Genomic DNA, 24,862 nt, shown 5'->3' with positions numbered 1-24,862 from the left:
CAACATATGCTTGAAAAAGAGATCCCCTCCCCCAGCGTGTTCCTTCTTGAGAGGGGACTTTGAGATCTGATTAAGTCAACTGATGATATAGTTAGTATCACATACTTGAAATTCTCTGAGGAATTTGACTCTAGTGTCACCTGACAATTTAGTTAAACAGAGGTGGTATTGTAAGGCAGCAAGGCAAAATTTAAGAATGACCTTAGGAACAAATCCTGAACCTCAGTTGTTAATGGGAAGACATAAATGAGTGGGCTATTTCCAGTCACCTCCTACATTTACCAGTTCTTTGTCCAAATACTAATACTGACTTAAATTATGCCAAAGGAGGTTCATAATCTTTGCTGTTAAAAGTTTACTGATGACAGATAGGCAAGATGTCATTGCTGTAGCCTGGTCTGACCTTCCTGGTTAGATAGCTCCAAGTGGGAGAAGGATCGTCTTATAATGAAAAAGACTGTGTAAAGTCTAGAAACCACGATAGCTTCCTGCCACAAACACAGAGGTGGCAGAGAGTGACTTGCAGGATTTAGTTGCATCAGTGACACAATTTGAACTTCACTGTTGTGGGAAGTGTTGATTTGATTGTTGGGTTTTTGTTTTTTCTTTTTCTAAAGAGAAGCAAGTTGGAGTGATCATGTGTGTGCACGTGGTGGTGTTAGAATGGGCTACTAGAACATAGTCTCCAGTTACGGTAGCTCTCAAGTAAGGTATGAAAACACTGGAGAGTTCAGAGGAGGCCACAAAAATGTTCTGGTTCTGGAAAACAGGCCATGTAATGGACTTAATGAACTTTGTTTATTCAGGCACATCCAAGAGAAGAGGGTTAAGAATTGACTCAGCCCCTCTGTGGAAATCCATGCCTATGGGAAAGTTATCTGATAGCTGAGTATTTTCAGTCTTTCCAACAAAGGCATAGTGAGATCCGGTAACTGAAAGTCAAAGCTACACAAATTCTTTTAAATATGACACAATTTCCTAGCAGTGTTGGACGTTAATTATAGGAATAGTTTATGGGAGAGGTTAAAGTCTTGCCATTATTTGGAGCTCTTAAGCTGAAACGATAACAGTTTTGAAGATGGGCTTAAACCTGAAATCTTGGGCAACTTGCTGGTGCAAGGATGCCTATGTGGTTTGGGGGAAATCGGTGAGGTCATCAGTGAGTCACCTGGTGGGACTCTACTTCTTAGGCTGCTTGGATGCAGAAAGAGCAGGATTGCTTTTAATTTTATTTTTTTTTATGTTGCTTAAAGGGGTGTAGTTCTAGATTAAGGAAGGTTTAAGCAATCTTATGCTTCTGGATGAACCTCTGCTTCAAGGGGGAATTCTGGATGCTGTTCTTACAGAGGAAAGTTAGATTAAGGTAGCGTGTTTCTTCCCCCACTGTTCTTTAAATCGTCAGAGTTTGGCCGCAAAGAGCAGACACTGAGTTGGGCAAATGGGTGTGCTATACTAGTTCAAGAATCCCCTCCCTTGTTACTATGCCTTCCCCATATGTTTGCAGTCTGATCTGAATTTAAGGTCAGGAAGGGATTTTCAGCCAAGTCTGACTATTAAGGCATCATACAAGTTTTTGACCCTCAGCAAGAGCATAGTTTTCATGCTGGGACTTTCTGCTGGCACTGGTATTATCTCAGGTTCTTGTAAAGGGATTTTGGGATCCGTTTGTCTCAATGTATTGTTTCAGTAGGACGAGAGTGCTTTCAAGGTAGTAGGTTTTATTATAAAAGGGTATTTGGATGATAGGGTCAACTAGAGGATCTGTTGACTCACTCTGAAATTATGACTTTTATAAATAAATAAAATAAATAAACCTCCCTGTGCTTCTGTGAATAGTGAAACTCTGCCTCTTATGTAGCACTGTGCATTTGGGTGTGCTCTGAGGGCTTGCTGCCTCCCTGGTTTTATATGGAAACAGGCACCTGCTCATGGCTGTGTGTCAGCTTTTTGGCACAAGCATCGCTAGTAGCCATTGACTTCTGGTTCCATGTTTTTTTCTCACTGTATGTGCAAGCAATAGAGCAGGAATAATCAAATTTTAGCATGTGGAGTAGAACCAGCAAAATGCATATTCTGGAATCTAAATGATCCATCATAAAACCTCTCTGGAGTTTTTAAGGCAATACTGCTGTCTGTTAGAAAGCATAACGCTCACCTGCGCAAAGTTGTGGTGGTGCTTACAGTTTAGCAATTGCAGCAAACTATTCTCAGCTGTCTTTGTTGGGGGAGTTGAACATGCTGCTTGTATGAAACTGCATGTTTCATACTGCAAAGGTGCAGTGCACAGAGCATGTGCAGAAGTTCAGAAGGACTAAACTGCAACACTTCAAATTGTTCCTTTTCTAGTTACACAAAGTTGGTCCTATGGCAAACAGGAATTGGCAAAGCTGAAACAAGTGTAATTTCTGTTCTCCAAAGGCAGCTTGGAGAGAGGTGAGAGGCAGAAGTGAGTGCTCCCTGTAAACACACTTAGTGTTGCAAGTTCTCTGTTCAACTCTGTAGGGAAGCTCTGTGACATAATAGCTTGGATCTTAATGCAGAGGTAGATCTGTCTGTTCACAGCTGGTAAGAGGAGCAGGTCTATGCATTTATACTCTTGACAGCAAAAGCAGTTGCTCCTGTGAATAAATAATTTTACCCAAACTTGCATTAAATAACTTGCTGATGCGTGATGTAGCCTGACAGGAGAGGGGATGAGGGGGCACAGGCTGCCTCTGGACTAACTAAAGAAACAATTTGACAGAGACATTTTATTGGAATTAAGAGCGTTCTTCTCCTGAACCAAGTTTTAACAATTTGATTCAAAAGCTAATTACTGAGTTTGTGTAATATGCCAGTGCCTTTAAAATAAAAATTCTTTTTTTTTTTTTTTTTGTAGCGCTCTGAGAATGCTTGATGCTATGCTGCCTCCTCAAGCAGCTCCCCTCTGTAATCGCCTGCATTGGAGGAAAGGCCATAGAGGAGCTGAGTAGTGTGTGAGAGGATTACATTAGCAGAAATAGGAGATTCGCTAAGTGCTGAACATCTTGCTGTATCACATTTTCATCTTTTAATTGAATTAATGTGTAATAGACTAATACCAGCGTATTATGGTGGATGCAGTGATAAAAGTCTGAAAAATTCTTGCAGGAAAAATGAAAGAGGGGAGCGTGTATGCGTGGGATAAGGGAGGACTGAAGAGAAACTCCAGTTAGATTTCTGTCAGAAGAGAAGTCTGGAAAGCTGTTTTCCTAGAGGATAAGTGTCTTGTTTCTTTTGTGAATCCTCGTGAAGGTTTGGTGTTGCAATATGACCAAATGGCAGTAACTTGGGCCTAGAAGGTGAGAGTCTTGTCCAGCTGTTGGAGCTCAGGATGTCCTTTCCCAGCTGTGCTAACTACTTGGAGAATGATTGGGGCAAATAATGCTTTATGGTCTGCAGATAAAAATCAAGCATCCTTGGTGTTGGTTCTAAGTAGAAACAAACCTGTTTGAGGGTTGAGGCAATCGCTATTGTCAAAGACATTTCTATAGAAGAAAAAAATCGCTTGTTACTGATTCTTCTAGAATAATCCTCTTTTCAGTGTTTTCTGCAAGAAATAGGTGGGTCGATGAAGCAAAAGAAAGATTAGGTGTTTTGGAATCTGAACAGACCAGAAGCAGCTAAAAATCCTTCAACTTCTGTCTGATCACCTATAGAACATGAGAGTCCTGTTCCTTCTCTGACTGATGTATCCCACTGGCACAAAGTTGTGTGTTCCCTGTGCTTAAAGTTGCAACACAATGGATCTCGAAGAAGGAAATTGCTAATGAAGAAAAAGTAGATATAATAATGGAAGAATTAAGCAAAGGAAAGAAAGTTCTTATTTATGTTGTATAAACATTTGAACAGCAATAGCACTAGAACCAATTTTGAGACTAATATATGAGGCATGGTTAGTGGTGGCATCCTGGTAGAGAGCTGGGAGCTGCTGGTCCTGTAGGCCTTACCTGCCACTACTAGTGATGGTAGCTGCTGAAATAAAAAATAGTGTCAAAGCCTCTTTTTTCTGTCATAGTACAGAAGTCAGGTTCTCTGCTCAGTGCTTCAGTATTAACCATTACTGAGTCTGTTGGTGAAAGCATAGCTGCAGATATTTTTTTTGTGTCAATATAGGTGAGATCTGACTCCTCTGCATTTTACTAAGTGCATGTTGCTAAGATTGGCATTCTTGTTACACATTACTAAGCTAGAGCAGAAGAGCCTCTAGCTCTACATGTATTTCATGCATTTAAATAAATTCCTCTTTATTACATCTCCTGGTCTGCCAAGGATATGGTCATACTTCATGTTAAGTCTAAATGTGTGGCTGCAGTCATTTTAGACCGTTCTTTTCTGATTAAAATAATGCTATTTCTTCTCATTTTATGGCTAGCTACACCCACACAATGCGATTTATTCTTGGCTGTTGCTCATCTTGCCTTTAAAAAGCAGAATACTTTACAATGCAAGGGATTACCCTTATAGCCGTACACATAACTGTGCAGTTCAGCTACTAATTTAAGAGGTTTTTTTGCTCTTATATTTTTCTGCATTTTTCATTCTGTGCTGAAACTTTCTGCTATATGGTTCAAAGGCACTTTATAATAATTTTTGAGTTTCACACAAATTCATTGAGCCTTGTTTGGGTTACATGTTCCTGAAAGAAAAGTCTCTTTTTCAAAACATCCAGGACTCTATCCACTGCTGATCTTTTTAATGTCAAACCCTGCCTGAACCTCCTCAAGGAATAAGCTTTTATGTCAGGAAAAAAGTTGGCTGGAACATAGCAGTGCTGTGAGGAATGTTTGAAAATGTGAGAGGGAGCACAGGAGGAACTTTGCACTGCTTGGGAAACACATGCTGTATAAAACTGCTCCATGTGGGTTCTCTAAGGTTATACAATTGCCTGTAAATTTTTGGAAAATATTCCTTGGGGACTAAAATCTCCCACTGTTACAAACTAAAGAGAAATGGGTTTGGCTTTTTTGAGAAGGGGATTGCAATTTTCCTTTACAGGATAAATAGCTGCTGTTACACACTGTGCAAAGCAGGTTTTTATTAGCCATGTAGTTGAAAGTGTTATTGTTCATTTTTTGTTTTGTAAGCAGTGGTTGCCACTGGATCATTCGGATGGATGGGAGTGGAGGTTTCCTGATGTTGTTGTGTTTGTTAAAGTGGGTAACCTGCGTATATTAGGACCATGGTTCTCTGAATGTTTTATAACATCGTTATGGTGTTCTTGTTAGTCTTTTGTGACTTTTAGCCACATGATCTTAACATTACAGTAAAGATGTTTAGCAAGAAGTAAAAATGTTGGCAGGTACGTAAGGCTCCGGTTCAAGAAAACATTTGATGCCTGCCAATCTCTGTCTTTCCAAGGTAGCACTTAACAAGGTGCTTAAATTAGGATTGCTTCAGAGGAGCTTAGGTGTGTTGGTAAGTACACAAAAAGCTCTGCGTGTTAACAAGCCTGTTTGCTTCCTTGCAGCTCTGTGGTGGCAGTGGAATTCCCCAGACATCACTCAGCAGATAACACCTTCACCGTCCTCCTTCAGGGGTGAGTTTGCTGTGTCTCTGGACCTGAGTCTGTTTAAAGGCATTTGACAGTATGGGGGCAAACTCCACATCAGGCAGGATGGGGCAGTGCAGCTCAAGGAATTCCTGCCCCTTTCTAGTCTCTGTTCAATTTTCAATTTTGATTATGTTGTCGATCTCTTTCACCTTATGCTCAAAGCTTGGGTGTGTGCGGGACAACTGAGAGGAGTACCTTGGTGCAGGACAGGGTGGGAGGATGAGGGCAACAGTTGCATAGGCTGCTATGACTGTTCTGATCCCAGACTGAGCAGCTGTGCCCTCATTGTGTATTTATAGGTAGGTCTTTAAGAGGAACAGCCCTATTCTGACAATTTGACCTCGAGATTATTAAAATTAATTTCTGTTCTGAATATCAGTATTGGCTTTTTTGTGTGGAGTTTGTTTCTGAAAGTAATACAAACATCATCTGTTTGCAGGGTATTTTATTAGTTTATGTAGGTAGGTGGAACGACACTTGACAGTAAACCAAGTACCAGTTGTACAAACTTATAAGAAATACTGTTTCATCACTGTAGTTTGTGTGACCACTCTCAGATGAAGACATCCTTTCAAATCAATATTTTATGGTACAGCGGTGTATTAGTGAATAGATTTATGAGGATTCCATTTTGATTTGTGAACTTCATTCATGATACTCACTTATTTTTGTAAAGATTGGTTTAACAGCGTCCTATGTTGAAAAGTTACCCAGCAGTTCCTTACAGATGAAGTAGATTGTGTAGAACTCAGTTTATCTTAAAAAGTTCTACTGGGTTAACTGCCCTGGGACCCCATCTGATTCAGTATCCTTTCTTCTCTCAGAATGGGAGAACTGCGAGTTTTCCCATCTATCTTCTTTTAGTACTGCTGCCTACTGAGATATTTACCAATGAGGGTTTGCATAATACAAGGAAATATAAAATGTCTGTGCAGGACCAGTCACCAGTTAGTGTCTATCATCTGTTTTCCCCTTTTGTTCAAATGGAAACAAAGCTTGATGTTTAGTGAGAATTTTCTGGAAAGTCTCATTTGGGGTTTTTCTAGTCTCCCTTGTATGTGTTCTGAAATGTAGCTGCAGCTTCGTTAGAGGGCACTCTTGAATAACACATGGTGAGATGGCTGTCAGCATTCACCACATACTCTTCAGAGAAAAGTCCTGATGCAAATCTAATTTGCTGCCCCAGAGTAGAAAGTGTGAAGCCGGGGATGGATTACCCTATATACTTTGCTATCTTATGATGCAAGGTACCATTGACTACATTGCGGGCTGATTTAATGCTTGTGCTGTATATGGAACATAGCAACAATCTTAGATAATTCACTATAGTTTTCCAAATGTGGATTAATTAATGTAAAATACTTGCTTTTCTCCTGGCCTTTACCCCATAAGCTGCCTTGATCCTAATGTATATCCATTTTGGAACTTTTTTTGTATTGTTGCTATCATCTTTTAAAAAAAAATCCTTTAGAAACAGTAAGTTGCTTCAGAAACTCTTGGGTTTTAATTGCAGCCCTTACATCAACATCGGTTCCTTTTGTGCCTTATCATGTCTTGTTTCACTTTCCTTCTGTAATAAAGAGGATAATGATTTTTACTTTGGGAGAATTAATCAATGTATATAAATGTGCTTTGAAATCTGAAGTGTATTAGAATTTTTTAAAAATAAAATTAAAATATTGAACAAAGCAGGAGTCAGAGAAGTCACATTTAAGACCATGATTATTGCTCAGCTGCTTTGGTGCTTTTTATATTATGGCAAGATTATAGAGGCGAATCATTTGCATTACTTTTGACTTCTCATGATGTTTTTAGTTTTTTGTCCAAGGAGTAGTATTCTTTATATGCAGGAGTCAGATTGTCTGTAAACATAAACATAAACTTAACTTTGTCCAAAGCACACCTTGTTTTGCTTTTAAAAAAGCATACCAAACTGGTGTAACTTGAAACATTTTTCTTAGCAATTAGCACTGAATCATACCCACACTGGATAGGCTTGGCAAAACTGAAGTGCATGTTTCCTCTGCTGGAACCATGCCTACATAGCATAAACCTCAGCTTTAATATATTACTTAGCCTCTAAATTCCTGCTTCTGTGTTAGCATTACTGCTAGTAGCTGGATTCTACGTAGCCACTCGGTGGTGGTGCTCGTGTGCCTCTCAAAGATGAGAGAAGAGGCATTGCGTGGGGATGTGATTTGAGTAAGGTCACAGAATAGGGCAGTAACAGCTATGAACAGAAACCAGTTGTCTGGCTGACTGACCCCTCTCCTTACTGGGAAGTATTCCTTCCAGCTGGGACTGGCACATCTTTCTTACCAGGGATTTAGCTTTACTCAGAGGTGACAGCTTTATCGTCTGTGGGTTGAAGATGGCAGACATTGACAACCTGAGAGTTTATCAAAGCAGATTCTGTGCTACAGCCAGAAGGTAGTACTTTGCTTGGTATCCTAAAGAACTATGTAGTGCTTTTATGAACTCTAATGGCCATGAGACTCCACTTCTCCAAAATTAAAGCAGAATAATAAGAAAAAGATGGCCTGACAAGTACTTTTTCCTCTCCTAGTTTTTAATCTCCTCTTGCACCTTCCCTTTCTGTCCCACTAGTAAGGCTCCTTGTTAACTTTTTGGCAAAGAGTGATTGCCTAGAGTAAGGAAGGAAAGCTGAGATGTTCCTTGTCAGGAGTCCTTCATGTCTGTCCCAGCGAGAGGGTATGTGAGGAGGCAGCAGAAGCTGAGCTGAGGCATGGTACCGTATGGCTGCAGATGTACGGAAAGGAGCACTGTGGAGAGACTCCTGCAGTCTGTAAGGCAGTTGACTGGAACAAGGTGAGCAGCTCTTACAGTAAGGTCTTGGTGAGGCAGCCGTGCAAAACAGCTGTTGGGCTACATGCAGGCACAATAACTTGTCTCCCACCACCTCTCATGGGAGAGTGGCAATAGCAGCTTCTCTGGGGCAAAGGCAGTGGGTCGGGGAGAGCGAGGAGCCCAGACCTGATCCTGCGGCCATTGTGTGGCCTCTTGGATTGTTTCAGTGAGTTGGGAGTAAGGCAGCAGGCAAGGCAGGCTGGATGGTCAAGGTATTGGGGATGGCATCTGAGTGACTGCATCAGCTGTAGTTTCTGAGGAAACTTTTATTTGCCTGACTGGCAAATGGAATTTAAGGTGAAATGGAATAAATAAGGGCTTCCCTGGTAGAAAAAAAATAGTTACCAAGCCTAAAGCATTTTCATCTGTGGGGCTGGGGACTGTATTTTTAATGGTTTTGAAAAGCCTCAGCTCTTGTGATTTCTGTAAATGATATTAGAAATGACATTTTGAATGACAGAGGCTTTAGCCAAAATCTTCACCCTGTCAGTGTTATACTCCATCCCATATGTAGGTGCCCTCACATGTTTTACTACACATATAGTTCGGGAGTTCTAAAAAATAACAGTAATCTAGGAGCCAGTGACATCCACAGAACGTACTGAAGAGGAGATCCAAGATGCTCATATGAAACACTTTCTTCCAGTGTTGAGTAGCATCTCCTACAAATATTTTCTCACACAACATTTCTGTGGAACTGAAAGTTTATTTTTATGATGATTTATGTTTTGGTCTTTGTCATTCTTTGAAGACTAGCTGGAGTTGTGTGGTGACATGTTTGTATGGATTAGCCAATGCCATCTTCATGGCATGATGTATTAAATGTACTTACTAGATGCTAGCATCATCTTTGCTTTAGCTCTGAAATCAGTTCTGGGTACCATCTGATTTTTATTTAAAAAGATGGCTACAGTTCTTCGTCCCATCTATAGTTACAATCAGTGTTGTACTTAAAATGTTCTGCCAAGTCCTCCTTATTTTTCACTGTGTATCAGCAGCAGCTTGTCGTCTTGGGATCTGGAGACCAAATGCATGTTTCTGGGCAGTATTTTGAGGATGGCGTTGTGACTGCAGTTTCTTGAGCACCTCCCTGCTGTTAGCCTACTTCCAGAATGACATTCTGATATGGCAGGTTATTGTGTTGGTCTCGGAAGACGTTGTGGGACAAATTGCTGTCTGATATGGGTAGGTAGCAACAACTGGAGAGTGTTTCCTGCTTAAGTAAGAGTGAAAAAGCCACTGCTAGTAGTATTTAAGGGAAGAAGTAGAATGTGTGTTTATAAAAATATAGGAGATTAACATAATGGGGGAAAGCATAAATTTAGGCCAGTCTTCTGTCTATGTAATAAAGTAAATGAAGCAAGCAACTTTTCTGTCTTTTTTTTTCCTTTTTTCCTTTTTTCCTTTTTTCCTTTTTTCCTTTTTTCCTTTTTTCCTTTTTTCCTTTTTTCCTTTTTTCCTTTTTTCCTTTTTCCTTTTTTCCTTTTTTCCTTTTTTCCTTTTTTCCTTTTTTCCTTTTTTCCTTTTTTCCTTTTTTCCTTTTTTCCTTTTTTCCTTTTTTCCTTTTTTCCTTTTTTCCTTTTTCCTTTTTTCCTTTTTTCCTTTTTTCCTTTTTCCTTTTTTCCTTTTTTCCTTTTTTCCTTTTTTCCTTTTTTTCCTTTTTTCCTTTTTTCCTTTTTCCTTTTTTCCTTTTTTCCTTTTTCCTTTTTTCCTTTTTTCCTTTTTTCCTTTTTCCTTTTTTCCTTTTTTCCTTTTTTCCTTTTTCTTTTTCCTTTTTTCCTTTTTCCTTTTTTCCTTTTTTCCTTTTTTCCTTTTTTCCTTTTTTCCTTTTTTCTTTTTCCTTTTTTCCTTTTTCCTTTTTTCTTTTTCCTTTTTTCCTTTTTCCTTTTTTCCTTTTTTCCTTTTTTTTTTTCCTTTTTTCCTTTTTTTTTTTCCTTTTTTTCCTTTTTTCCTTTTTTCCTTTTTCCTTTTTTCTTTTTTCCTTTTTTCTTTTTTCCTTTTTTCCTTTTTTCCTTTTTTCCTTTTTTCCTTTTTTCCTTTTTTCCTTTTTTCCTTTTTTCCTTTTTTCCTTTTTTCCTTTTTTCCTTTTTTCCTTTCAGTAGAAGCAGCTTAGCTAAGACCCCAGAGGTGCTGGCTGACTTGTCATAGGTTTAAGCACCAAGAATTAAATATTTTTAAGTAAAGCAAATGCAAAACTTTAGGGATATACTTAAAATACAAGAGAAAGTAAAAAAGAACAAAACTGAAGAAACCCTTTTGTGTAGTGTCCAGAGCAATTTTAAAATGCTCTTGTTCCATGCCTAAACAAATGGTTGTTTCAGCCAAAGAGAAATCTTTCCTATTGATTTATTATACCAATTTAGATACAAGCCCTCTGTGCAGGATTGTCAGTTTAATAAAACAGCTTTCTTTCTCCTTTCGGATTTAATCCACATGTAGTTGTATCAACAGAGCCTTTGTCTCTGCTCAGTTATGAGTTATCCTTTTTTAATAAAAAAAAAAAGTGAAAACACATGTTTTTTAACAGCCCTATTACAAAAAAGTGTAGGATGACATAGGGGAGAGGTGATCATCAGATAGTGACTCTGATTTGTAGGTAACTTCAAAGTGTTGCTGCAAATGAAAGAGTGATAAAGGACCTTTAACCTCTCCCTGTCACAATGACTGTGGAAAGCCCAACAGTGACAGGAGGAGGCAGCATTATCTTTAGCCAGGATTTCCTAGGGGTTTTTTCCCCAGCTTGTGCAGTGATGCTAAACATGTTCTTTTTAGTTAACTCTAATTTCCTTCCTTTTTTTTAAAGGGGGACTTATCCAGAGGTGTATGTAATTCACATTTCCTTCCTTCCTGCCTCCCTCCCCTGCAGAGAAGGATTTCTTTCTTGGACCCCTCCTGTTTTCCAAATGGAGAGGAATTACTCTCAGGAAACTCATGAATTTGGTATTATTTCTATACTTGGTTTTGTGAGAAAACATTTATTTGATTATCAATGCTTACTTGATACCTACATGAGGGTTCAGAAGTGCATGTTAGAGCTGCTCAATAAAGCACTTCACTGCATTGCTTGATTATAACCTTTATTTGGATGGTATCACATAACTAACTCCTGTAGCATCAGGAATTAGTTCTGAAGATTTACTTCAGTCCATCCTGAACTGGCAGCTCGGTGGGCTGAATGCAGCCAAAGGCAGAACAGTTGCAATAGCTATGTCTTTGGTGCTAGCCTGGTTTCTTCCAGCTTGTGTTAGCCTCCTGGCAGTCATCACAGTCTCCCTTAACCCTCTTTCAGATGTCAGTACAGCAGATCCCACCTCAAGTGTCAACATAATTATTTGCAGTGGTGTGATTTTAAAAGAAGCTAATAATAATGTGTCTTCAAGCAGAAGGAATTTGTCTGCCATTTAAAAACTGTGGCATGATCCTGTTCTACTTCTCAAAGTTATAGAAGAGAATATGAAAAGATCCACCTTAGAGGTTTTTGTAGTCAGTGATGGGAAAAAGAAGGTTTTATCCTTGCTGCCTGAAGCAGATAGCAGGCCTGGCAGTGATATTGTAGCTCGGAGGAAGGAGTGGTCTTGCTGTATCAGAAGGATCCCTTGGTCCACCAAGCTCTTGAAAAAAGAATGCGAAATCCTTGGCAGCATGTGTGCAGACACTAGGAACTGGCAGCGTGTTTTTGTAGAAGTTAAGCTGGTCTGGCTTTGTCAGAGGACAGGTAAGCCAGGCAATGCTTAGCACCCTGTGCTAAAAGAAGCAGACTGTTCATGTTTAAGGCAACTTAGATGCTATCAAATTCTATGGATGTTAACTCTGCAAGTGTTTCTTGCACAAGAAGAAAAAAAATCCATCCCTTTGAACATGGCTGTGGAATGCAGACTTACTGGGGGGTTGTTTGTTTTCCTGCAGACTGGCCTCTTGCCACTGCCTGCGTTTTTCTTAAGAGGGCTTGAACATACCTTCCAAGATAAGATAAAACATGGATCTTGGGAGGATTATACCTTCGAAGCTCTCTCAGACAGTCTCCTGTCCTCAAGTCTGTATTCTACCAGGTTAAGTTCTCCAAACCTTGGCACTAATGGATATTTAGATTTGTTTCCTTTTCAGTTTGTCACTGTTCTTAATGGCAGCTAGCCATTATTACTTCTCAAAACAGCTTAGAACTTGAATCTTTCCAGAGCAGTGGTAAATGAAAGGGGTATTCGGCTAGCAAGAACACTTTCTTTATATATGGATTTTGCAGGGCATTTTACTATGTTGTACTTTCATCTAAAATATCCTTGGGCAACCTCATCCAACTTTGAAGTTGGCCATCCTTTGAGCAGCCGATTGGATTGGAAACCTCCAGAGGTCTCTCCCAAACTAACTTACTCTGTGATTCTGTTTTCTGGTAGAGTTCTGGCAAAGATCCTTCTTTTGGCTTCGTTTATATCTCCCTTCATGCTCAACAGCTTTCATCATGTTCCCATCACAAGCAGTTCTTTAAACTGAAGTCATGTGTAAATATCAGGAACAGTTTCTAAACTGTAACATGAGTTTCCTTCCTTCATGGTTTAGGCTGTTTTTTATGCTGTCATATTAAGATAATATGAAAAATCAATTTTTTTATTGCTATTTATCAAGAGATAACTTCTTTTTTTTTTGTCCTTGGACACCAATATTTTACCATCAGGAAATACAAAGGATAATTTTCTAAAAGTTAATAGGTCTTGTTCTTGGGTCAACTTTGTTCCTTTGCACTCTTTATTGGGAAACTGCAGAAGAAGGAAAGACAAAGAGGAAAGAGCCTTGTTATTTGGGACTTATAAGACTATATTGTTACTGCCTTTTGAGTGAGTGTTGCGTTTTGTAGTTAAAAACTGAAATTAAGAAAAAGATACTATTTTTATGGATATTGGTACCTACTATCCGAACACTTTAGCTCATACTTAATTTTATGCTGTACAGTATTTTGCTTAAAATTTAAGCAGTCGCTTAAGTTACATTGAATAGTAATAGACTTAATGTGTTTTACTAATTCAGAAAATGTATACTTGACAAGGGAATGCTGACAGTTTGTTGGCTTGCTTGGATTTACGATTTTATTCTGAGGGCAGAACAGGATGGTGGGGCAATTAGGTGGAGTTACATATACCAAATGTATAATTTAACACATATGTACTCAAAACTGAAGTTGACTAATCTTGTAGTTCATACTTGCTGTATGTTCAGACTCTAACCTCTCTGTTTAGATTGCCAACGTGGTGCCAATTAGTGGGACTGTGATGTGGACACTAAGGAATATAACTCACTTCACATGGGTTACCAAACAGCTAGCAGATGTTAAGCTAATGGTTCTTGGCTACTACCAGCCTGACTTGGATTTCAACCCAGAGGTGAAAGAATTTATTTCTCTCCCATTACCATTTCCCTTGGGCCATATTGTCCTGAGCATTGAGAATTCCCTCAATTTACCCTGGAAGATGATGTCAACATTCCCTCCCCACCCCCCCACCCCTTAAACCTGTTCTCACGGTGTCTTGTATGTTCCTTTATTTTTATGTTAGTTTGCCTTCTTTGGTATTTGTTATTCTGCTGGTAGGCTTTATTCTAAATGGTAAATGAAAATCTAAACACTTTAAACGTACAACTGAAATTCTTAACAGGAGAAGTCTGTGCTGAGTGTGTGGTGTGGTTCAGGTGCTGTACCTGCAGCTACATCCCAGAGATGTGACAGAAAGTCTGCCCTGGGATTACTGTTACTACTTAGAGTAACAGAGGCCATAGAAAGTGGTGGGTCTGGCTTGCCTGGGATCCAGCTTTTCTTTGTTCTTTCTCATTACTGAGTGTTGTACTCTCAAACCCTGTAAAAACTGTAACTGCAAGGCCCATAGTTTTTCCTTTAGGGATGAGTCAATGCTGAATAACCAACTGGCAGATTCTGTGGCTTCTTTGGTGTGATTTAGAGCAGTAGGTAGTGATTGTTACTCAAGACAATTTAAAATAGGTATGAAACATAGTGTAACAACATTAATCACTTCCACTTTTTCTGTGCTGTTTCAAATGCTAGGTATTATAAGGGGGGTCTTTGTCTATATAACCGTAGCAGCTTTAGGAACAGAGGTAGGATAATGGATGGCTCAGCTGAATGAACAATAGCAGTTGAATACTTACTGATGCCTAAATCCCATTTCATAACTCGCTGTATAGTCATCTGACATGTTTAACCAGTGTGTGTAATATTAGGGCTGATGCTTTTTGTTTTCTCTCCAGTAACTTTGTTTTTCTTTTTGTGAGGATTTAACCTTTGACCTAAAAATGTTGTAACATTATGTCCAGCATCCAGTTTTTCAGCCTTCTCTTTACCTTGCTCATTTTATACTTTGGTAAAGGCAGTATTATTAGCATAATGGGTGTTTGAAAAGCAAAATCATACTTAATGAGAAGTTTTCAGTTATAGCTTATTTTCTTACTGACATGCTATTTTGAGGTGTCAAACATGATCAGCATCAACATGAACACCAACAGGAAGAGTTAAGTGAGGGTTAAATAACTGTCATAGTTATTTTTCAGTGAGCAATGAAAATAAACCGCTTGCAAAGTCCTGTCATTTGTTGCTTTTCTTTGAGGTTCTAAAGAACATGTTTCAGTCAGTGATGCATTTGATGCTGAACTTCCAAAGAGAGTGATTATTTTTAATTACTTGAGATGAGCAGAACTGTTTCTGTCCTGTGGATTAATCTTTCTTGGTGTTTATGTATTTGCTAAGGACAACGTAACAGAAGTAATGCAAACAGTTATTCTGTACTTACATGATGAGTAATAGCTAAATACTAATTACCTTTATTGAAGAGTAATTAATAACTTTCATGTTTTCTGTAGAATGAACAGGGAAAACTCAAAATGATAAATTGAGAAATAAGCTGAACTATCTGCTTTTCAAGAGTGGCAGGTTATCAGGTGTCAGGTTTTGGGTGATAGGAATCAAAATCCAACAGCAGTTTGTAACTACATTTTCTCTTCTCTTTCTCAGTATCTAAATAAGTCATTCAGTCCAGTAGATGCAGCCTTTCTCTAGTGATTTCACTGACTTTCTTTGCCTCTAGACTATCATGTAGCTCTGTATGATAAATTACTCTTCTTTGGTTTTTCCCTTTTAAGAGACTTAAGTGCTGATGATCAGGTCCGTTCTCATGTATTTTAGTGTGTAGGTTCCTGGACACATTAAAATTATAATAAATATGGAAAATTTTCAAAGTACATTGTCATGTTCATGTAAGTTTTTCAAATATATACAAGTTAACCCCAAAATAAAGATAACAGAAGATTTCCCTCCTTCCCCTGGGGCTGCTGACTTAATTAGTATAGGTTTTGTCTCTCGTCTGTAGTGACTAGTAGAAAATACACTTGCTGGTTCTTTTTTCCTATCATACATATGTGTAGCCCTTTTTGTTGGCAAATAGCAGAAAAACTTTAGAAGTCCAGAAGAAACTAAAATGCTTGATGCAAGAATTTATTAGATAATAATTTAAGCAACACTTCCTGGCTCTTCTTGAATGTAGCTGTTTTATCACTAAAACTTATACCCACCATGTTCGCTTTGTCATTGAAAATTTTCATCATATGGCAGACAGTTTTTCCCCTTAGATAAGCATTGACATAACATGAAAAAAAAAAAGAAAATTGGACCAAATATGTATGTATTTCTAGACAGACTCTGAAATCTTAAGAACTAAGGTGGATGACCTAGGGAATTTGGGTTTTATGTGAGACTGTTGAAGAGGGCTGTAAGAAAGTCGATGGAAGGAAAACATCAGTTGGAACACCCTAGTACCAAGTTACAGGTTACATAAAAATGACAGTGGTTCAAACAGATGGGGGTATAGTGTGGTGTCTTAAAGCTAAATGTCAAATCAGGAAAATAACTGTATTAATAACAGAATCCTTAAGATTAGAAATTCTTGGAACTTGTAGATAGGAAGAGTATAGAATAATACAGAGTATGTAGCTTTAAAGTAGAAAACACAATGGGACAAAACTGGCACCCCACTGCTTTTAGGCATCAAGAATGATGCCTTTGGGAAACATCTGATCGGGGAAACCAGAAAGAGGAAGATACTTTTGACTTTGTCCTGGGAATTGTGCAGAACTTGGTACAAAATTTTATGGCCAGTGGCCCTCTGTAAGTGTGAACACAAGTGTGCTTAAAAATCCTTGCAGAATAATTCAAGCCAAAAACTTCAGTGAAGTGATATTTGATTTCAAAAGGGAAAGTACATCAGAATGAGGAAGCTTGTTAAAAAGAAACTGAAAAGAGCAGTGAAAAGGGTGAAATGTTTGTAGGTAGTGTGAAGATTACTTAAAGGCACTATACTGCAGAGCAAATGCCTTGGCCCTATCAAAAGCTGATTGAGAGAGGGAAAAGTTATGATGTGAAACAGCAGGGAAGAAGGGCTGTAGAGTCAGAGGCATCATTCCAAAAGCTGAAGTCATGACCAAGTGAGGAAGACAGAAAAGAACAAACACTTTGAAACGCCAAAAAACTTAGAGGAACAGCTTTCAGAAAGTATAAAAAGTAACAGTTCTTTTCCAAATATGGTGGGAATAAGAAGCTTGCCTAAAAGTTTGCAAAAACCCTTGAAGACTAGGGTGTGAAAGAATCACTTGCAGAAGGTGGAGCAAAAAGAAGCAAATGAGTTTCTGAGGCACCTATGCTCCTCATGGCTTCTTTACCAGAACCCACCTCGAACCCAACTATTAATGGAGGAATTCAAGAATGCAGTGAACAATAACTGACTGCAGGGACCAGAATGTTAGAGCCCAGGAGGGATTCAAGGGACAAACTGTTGAATTATTAACACTTGTGTGCAACCTTTCAATTAAAACCTCCTCAGCCCTATTAGAGAATAGATAGGGTTGATAAGATGCCAACTTGCAAAAGAGTTCCAGGGAGCTTGGGGAACAGCAGACAGAAATCTGGCTTTGTATTGTACAGCATCGTCAAAAGTATAATATAGATTAGAATTATTTGGCACATGATTTTATATGAACGTGGAGGAGTCAACATGTCTTTTGTAAAAGGAAGTTGCACTTGACGAATCTTCAAGGGCTTGAAAGGCTCAGCAGACATCTGGGTTAGGGTGTGCTAGTGTGTATGGTATCCTCAGATTCTTAAACAGCTTCAGACATGGTCCTTTGCCACAGCTTCTAAAGGCAAGTGATCTTTCTGTGGATAAAAGAGAATGGTCTTTAGTAACTAAGCAGTGACTGGTTAAAAGGTGAGAAAATGGGTAGCAGTAATCATTATAGTGGAGGGTGATTAGCGTTAGAGTGATACAGGAGTCATACGAGACCTGTGCTGTTTAACACTCACAGATGATCTGAGGAAGGCAATGGATGGAGAAATAACGAAGTCTGAGGGATTTAGGAGTACTTTGGCATAGTCAACTCTAAAGCTGCAAAAGTACCTACCTTATGGTACTGTGCAATTGGAAAATAAACTAACAGGTTAAACCTGGTGTCAGTAAATGTAGAGTAATGTGAGAAAATGGAATTATCTGTTTACAGCTATGGCTAAATGAGGTACTGCTTCCTCCAATGATAAAGTATGGAACAACTTGCAAATTAAGAATGTCTGGGCCTGAAGAAAAGATGCCTGAGTGGGAAAGAAGATAAGCAATCATTCCCCATTTGTTTTTCATTCCCTAACAAAAAGTAGGTACATCAAATGGAAGCAGGAAGTTCAAAATAAACAAAAATAAATATTTCCTTGCATGGTGAATACAGTGTGGCAGCTGTTGCAACAAGACTCTGGTGCTGAGAGTTTGCATGAAAGTGGTTGGATATATTCTTGGAAGAAAGATCTATAAAGTCTATTTCATACCAATACAGAAGACCTGGCATGTGGAAATCTTAAACTACAAGTTGTTGCAGGCTTGGGGAATGTGTTGGGGAATATATCTGCCTAGTTCTTTTCCTTAGGCATTGGCCGCTGACCACTGTCCAAGACATGATACTGGCTAGAGGAAGATGTGATCTTACTTGGTAAGGCTTGTCTCTGGTGTCTTATTCTCTTTAACTGTATTTTGCTATTTCTGTACATGTTTATTTCAGCTACTCCCTCCTCTCTTCAGATGCTCCTCCTACAAAATACATGAAGTTTGTTTTTTAAGAAAACACACTTTTTTGTCTTTCTTTTTGTTGGTGTGGGTTTTTGTTTTTTTTGGGGGGGAGTGTTGTGTAGTACATTTTGTCATGTGTGTAACTTAAGTTTATTGTGTTTGTCTACAGACTTCTTGAACAGAAAATGGAGCTGCTGCTTAAGCATTTCCATATGTGTTCAGCTATATTGTTCAACTATATTCTTCACCTAATGTGACTTGTAAAAATAAAAATCTTTAAAGTGGTATTTTTATGTGTTGGTAAAGAGTTAATGGAACTAGAAAATGTTCCAAACCAGTGTTTGTCCCTACTGTGGATCGTAAGAAGGCTGTGTCATGTCCTGCTAGTTTTTAAGCAACCTACAGCTTCATCTCTATGAATTTGATGGCCAATTAGTTGATCCCTCCAGGAGACTTAGTTGAATACAATCCTCCTGACATTTGAACACAGCAGAATACTTGAACATTAGCAAGTTTTCCATTTATAAGTGAGTTGTTTGTTAAAAGTGGAGAGAACAATCCAAACTCTGCCAAGTACATGCTAGGCGTATGCAGCCCTGCTGGCCTCAGACATAACGTGTTGTCAATTTTGTTTTTATTTAGGGCAGATTTGCAAAGCTGGTGTGTTGATAGAGACATAAGGGAGTGTGTGATATGTCCCATCTGTGTAAACTCAATTTTCTATATGGTGTCTTGCACAGATGGTATGCTTTTTTATGTTTTTTTTATTTCACGCTTTAAGCTGAAGAAGGCAGGTTTGAGGAGATGTGCTGTATTAATTTAGTCACTTGTAAACTTGAGATAGTTTATTGCTGAAGGGGTAGGTGGCAGGAAAGAGTGGTCACCTCTGTCTTCTGAATCAGCCCATGTCTCCCCACCTTTTCCCATTCAGCAGGTAAAACACTGTGTCCACTTTTGATTCCATCTGCGGAGTTGAACCATTTATCACTGTAGGAGGAAGTTCATAGGAGTCCTGACATGGGGAATATTATCTCCTTGCCTTCTGCATGAAAAGATGCTTACATGGGAATGAAAACTGTGGCAGTTGCTCTAATGTTGTCTGCTTTCTAGTTCCTAGCTCTTCCATCACCAGTAGAAGTGAATGAAATAGGAATAGTGGGGTGAGGTTTGAAGAGCCCAGTATTGAGGCAAAGTTCATAGCCTTTATATACAAGAAGAAATTAGTTCTAGACTTGTACAGGGTGTGGGAGGAAACTTGTGATGCTGTAAGAGCCTGTTGATCGTTCCTGGCTAAAATTGGCCAACATCTCCTTAATGTGACTGTGAGAAGTACAGAAAGCAGAATGGAGGCAAGTCTTTCTAATGTTGAGGGATGGGGATGCTCCAGAAGTACATCATGGTCTGTGATCATGCATGGTCACCCTTTGCTGATGGGTTAAGATCACATGTGGCTTTGTCTAAGTTGAATTCAAAGAGGTGAAAACAGAAGACAATCATCAAAATGAGAACTTGGATGAGAATTCAAGTCTGGTTTGGAGCTTGTTTTTTTTGAGGGAAGCTGCACAGAGTGCTTGATAGAATCAGGCTTAGGAGTAAGGGAGTCTGGGTGGCTTCGAAGAGTATCGTCAGAGGAAGCATTATTAAAAGCACTGTTTATTGGTAGTGGGATGAGAACATTGGCTGAAGAGGGAATGCTGTTGTGCCAGGGCTGCTGGAGGTAAGCTCAGGTGCTGCAGAAGAGTTGCTGGTAGAGATGCTGCTTTGTGCAGAAGAGGGAGGGAGTTGAATAATGTGTGATTTGCTATCCCTTGGCTGAGGTTGACTTACAGCTGAAAACTGAGAACCTGTTAGTCAGTAACCGAGGAGAGCAGGCTGTCAGAAGGAGCAAGGATTTAGGTTCACTGCCCTGGCCTGTGTTCTGTCTTTATGAAAATGATAAGAATGCAGCTGTGTTCTGTGATAGCTGCTGTGTTACCTTCCAAACATGATTCCATGGTCAGTATCTAATCATGCGTTTAGGCATTTTAGCATATGCTGTAGAACTTGGATGAATGAAATCTCTTCTGCAGTAGTTAGTCTTGTGGCAGCAATAGCTAAGGTTGTAAAAGAGATTCAGAGTTTTTCTTGTGTTTACCAATTGAATTATTCCCCCCCCTCCCCTAACTTCTCAGAATTCTCTTTGCTCAAAGGTATAAATCTTTTAGAAATGCTATCACAGAAATCCTATCTTGTCTACAGTGTTTAACATATAAGTAGGTACCTACATCTCTTAGATATACCTCCAAGAAAATAGCAGAAATTGAAAACTACTCTTGGAAAGCACCTTGGAAGAAATTACTGCTTCTGGTGAGCTTAAAAGTTTTGATCTTTACCGGATACAGGGATTTTAAGACTGGAAATTATGATTAGAGCAATAGTTTCCTCTTATGTAACATGGTCTACCGCTGTTTGCATTTTAATTTTTTTAAAGGTATCTAGTCTTTGTATACAGACTTCGTTTACTGTTTCAGGATTATTTTTGAAAGGCAGTATTCTTGCAGAATCACAGTATCCCTGTGAAAGTGTCTCCTGTGACCTCTTTGTCCATTGGTGTGTCTAACAGGGATTTCTGATACTAATTTAGAATCCTTATTGAACTACTTTCTTTTTAGTTTTCCTCCAGACTTCTTCAATTTGTCAAGAGCAGTTTGGTTTTTATTCCTGTCTTCCCGTATGCTGACAGCCACTCCTAGTTTGGTGTATTTTGCAAATTTAGTAATCATCTCTTGGTTTTCAAATTTGGGGGTTTTGACTCAATAGTAGCTGTGAGTGATAAGCAATTTCAGCAATCCCCATTAACTCAGTTTCCTTGCCAGCCTGTGGCATTGTTACTGCCTGCCTGTCTTTCTTCCCTGTTCCAGTGCTTGTCCGTAACCTTATTTGCAGTTTTCCAGAATTATCATTGTAAAGGATGCTCTTTAGGCTTGCAGCATCCTACGTTTAGGACTCGTAAAAAGTTTGACCTTCTAGTCATTCTTTACTGAGCATTTGCAAATGAGGGTTTTTCTGTGGCTCTCAACTTGGCCTGATTTGTGGAAATTTTAATGAGAATGGCAAAACCACGTCTGGGTATGGAAAACATACGTGTTTCAGAAATGGAGGAAATGCTTATGAAGGAATTTTCTCAAATAATTCAGTCTGCAATTTCCATCAAGGAAATATCCACCTAGGTAAAGTTTTGTAAAATTACAAGTAATTTCAAATCAGAAGTATGTTACAATCCTGTTGTTGGGGTTCTGTAAGTCTGGTTTATAATGATTTATGACTTTTCTGGAATTGAAAGTAGTTTGGAATCAACTAATTGTGTGCCTAGACTACATTCACATTTTTCATTATTAGCTTTCTGCTGTTTGCTTTGTATGTGTGGTGGGGGTTTTGGGGTTTTTTTTTAAGTCTCTTTTGGGTCCTATTTTAAATGACACCCCTCTGCTGGGTGTTCCAGTCCAGGAGAACTGCAGTGCTTAAGGGCTACTACAATGACTTCAGTGGTGCTCTGAAACTTGCTTCTCTTTCCTTTGTCTGGAGTGAGACCAGATGCTGTATTTTTGTCTGAAGTGAGGTGAGAAGACACCCAACCTCTGTATCTCTGAGAGGGACTGAATGTAGACATGGGTGGTAGCTCTGTACCTGCAGAGGTAGTAAGCCCAGGATTTGTATAAGTCAGCAGAGAAAAGTTTCTAGGGCATGAGTCAGATTATCCTAAAATGAATAATCTCCTAGAAGTGTGTGTCTCTCTTGACAACAGGACTAGTCGTAGCAGACAGATGTCTTGGACAAGGTGACACAGAACCTGCAGCTAGTATCTCACAGAAATATGAAAGAACAAGAGGAAAACAAGGTAACATACCCTGCCAAAATAGGAGCCTGGCTAAAATCAAATAAGTTCAAATGTTGCTGTTGAGTAATCTATGTGAAATTGCTTTCAGGAGCAAAATTCTTAAGAGCACTTTACCCTTCTCTTTTTTTTGTTTTTGTACCGGTTTCCATTTCCTATATTGTTGTTACAGCACTTGTCAATGAGCTGTTGAGGTTTACTATGGACAAGCCAAACTCTGTCTGCCATATCTGTAAAGATATTTGCCAGAAACCCCCCAGGCAGAATAGTGTGCAAAGCAAAGTATGCTCATTTTTCTTCTGCCATCTCCCATCTGTGATCACAACAAAACCCACAGGGACACAGTTTTACAATCCTGTACAGCAGGAGCTAGACAGGATCCCTGGTGACTTTGCTGCCCTGAGGAAGGGGTGGAAGACTGTGGTATACAACAGGAGGCTGAAAATGTGGTGATTACAATCTATTTTAGCTGACTAAGCGTGCATTATCTTTTAGCCAAAATTTTGCTGGAACTGTTCAGTAAATACATATACTGGATCTGTTTAAATGAGCCCAGTGTGTTTTTTGAGCTGAAGGAGACATCCTTCTCTGGTCACCCTTGAACATGTCAGTGTAACTTTCAAGAACTGAACATATCTGTCGTGAAAATGATGGCTGAAGTTTTCTGCAGCAGTGAAGCTGAGGTCTGAAAGGTGTTTTCTTGAGGGTTTTGGACCCATCCTTGCCAAAGGTAACAGAATAAGGAGGTGTACAGTGGTGCTCATGGAGCTTAGTTTGTACTTGCTGGTCCTCTTATTGCCAAAAAGCAGCTGGCAAGCATCCAAGTGCCATGGAACTATCTGTAGAGGGAAACTACATTTAATTCTTGTGGAAGATGGATATCTTCTGTTTCCTATTAGCCCATCCTGATTCTTCACGTTACTGGGAAATGTTTGTGTCATTCATAAGCATTCATAAAATGCAGCCTTGGATTATGGAGAATTCATAAATATTTAAAAATGTAAAGGCATGTGAAGAATAAAAAAAAATGAAAGTAATAGAGACTTCCTCTTTCCTTGGTCTCTGACTGCTAAGAAAATTGTTGCATGTCTTCCTTAACGCATTCTGCCTTCTGGATATGCATCCAGCTGTAACAGTGCAGCAACACCAAATCTCCTAAATCATTCCACTGTTTAAATTAACAATTGTGATATGGAGTGAATGCAGGATAGAAATAAGGTGCCTTTTTCAAATACCCACTTCTATTGAACAGAGAAAAAGGAAAGGAAAACATGATGTTTTAGTGAACTCTCTACTTTTTAATGCAGAGTATCATCTAGATTTGAGCCTGACCTAATAGTTGCCCCTAAGCTTGTGCTTGATTTGCAAGTATTTCTTAAGTTCAAACTTTCAAAGTAAATTTTGCAGATTGATATGAGGTGCTTTGCTGGGACCTTAAGGAGGATATTAGAAACAGTGGGGCATGGAAAGTGTATAAAAAGTTTGTTTGACTTTCCTTTTTTTGCTCAGTGACAGTTGCACAGGCAATACTTGAAAGCTACTGTGTCTGTTTAATACAGTCCAGTTTTCCCAGTCTGCTAAAATGGAGACTCAAATCCTCCTTTCTTAACTCCGTGTTGCTGAAGATTAAGTACGTTCTTGGAATAAGGCCTGTCTGCAGTTTCTTATTCACACAGGCTTGGAAATGTTTATGCCTTGCTACTCAGTATTGCTGGGTGTAGCACGCAGATGTTAATGCAGCTTTGCTGCTGTTAACTGCAGGGTGCATCGGAAGCTAACCTGCTTATCACACCATCCGCCCCACTGCTGAATTCCCTGGAGAGCCCTTGGCCAAATTGCTGTGGGAGGTTAAAAGGATATCGTTCCCCAAAGTCCATTCCAGGCACATGCTCTCATTGTTCTTGTAATTGGAAAGGATTTAAATGACAATCCATGCTGGTGGCATACTCACAGCTCTTCTATTCATTTGATATTTATTACCTCCTTTAGAAAGAGCAGCATTAAATTTAGAGGAATGTACACCATTATGTTTCTCTGTACTCGAGGCTGAGGACTCCTTTTCCATAGTTTTGGGCAATAGGTTAAAAATAGCGATACCTTTTTGTATACAGGGGCTCAGCAGATTTATTTAACTGAAGCCTTACTCTCTTTTCTGCCCTTGAGCAGATGACCTAGACAAGTTTATTGGTAGATGTTACAATAAATACCTGATGACTCTACTGTCTTATTCATAACAGAATTTATCCCATTGTCTCACTAACTACTTCTGAAATTAATGTAAAGGAGAGCAGGGTCTGAAATCTCTTACAGCCTCCACCAGAACTCAACATTCATCTCTCCGAGTTCTTTGGAGGTACCGATAAATGTATTGAGCCATGTGCCCAGGATACTGGAAGCACATGTGCTTACCAGTGCTTTCAAGAACAATCGATGTTCAAATTCTGCTTAATC

General features: G+C 39.1%; 1 protein-coding gene across 28 annotated transcripts in view; it reads left to right on the top strand.

Annotated features, from left to right (window-relative positions):
- EXD3 (exonuclease 3'-5' domain containing 3) overlaps positions 1–24,862 on the top strand; it is a 296,945-nt gene that overhangs the window by 1,183 nt on the left and 270,900 nt on the right. For 22 of the 28 annotated variants that reach the window (XR_012654086.1, XR_012654087.1, XR_012654088.1 and 19 more), the window contains one exon: positions 5,489–5,557. The gene's annotated coding sequence lies outside the window, so the exon portion shown is untranslated. Of the gene's footprint in view, positions 1–1,841; positions 3,321–5,488; positions 5,558–24,862 lie in introns of those variants that run through there. The other 6 variants (XM_075054955.1, XM_075054954.1, XM_075054958.1 and 3 more) reach the window with 4 other exon arrangements.

This window comes from Buteo buteo, chromosome 23, assembly GCF_964188355.1.
Source record: "Buteo buteo chromosome 23, bButBut1.hap1.1, whole genome shotgun sequence".
Taxonomy (NCBI): Eukaryota; Metazoa; Chordata; class Aves; order Accipitriformes; family Accipitridae; genus Buteo; species Buteo buteo.
The sequence above is the reverse complement of the archived record's forward strand: the minus strand, read 5'-3'. Positions and strand labels throughout refer to the sequence as shown.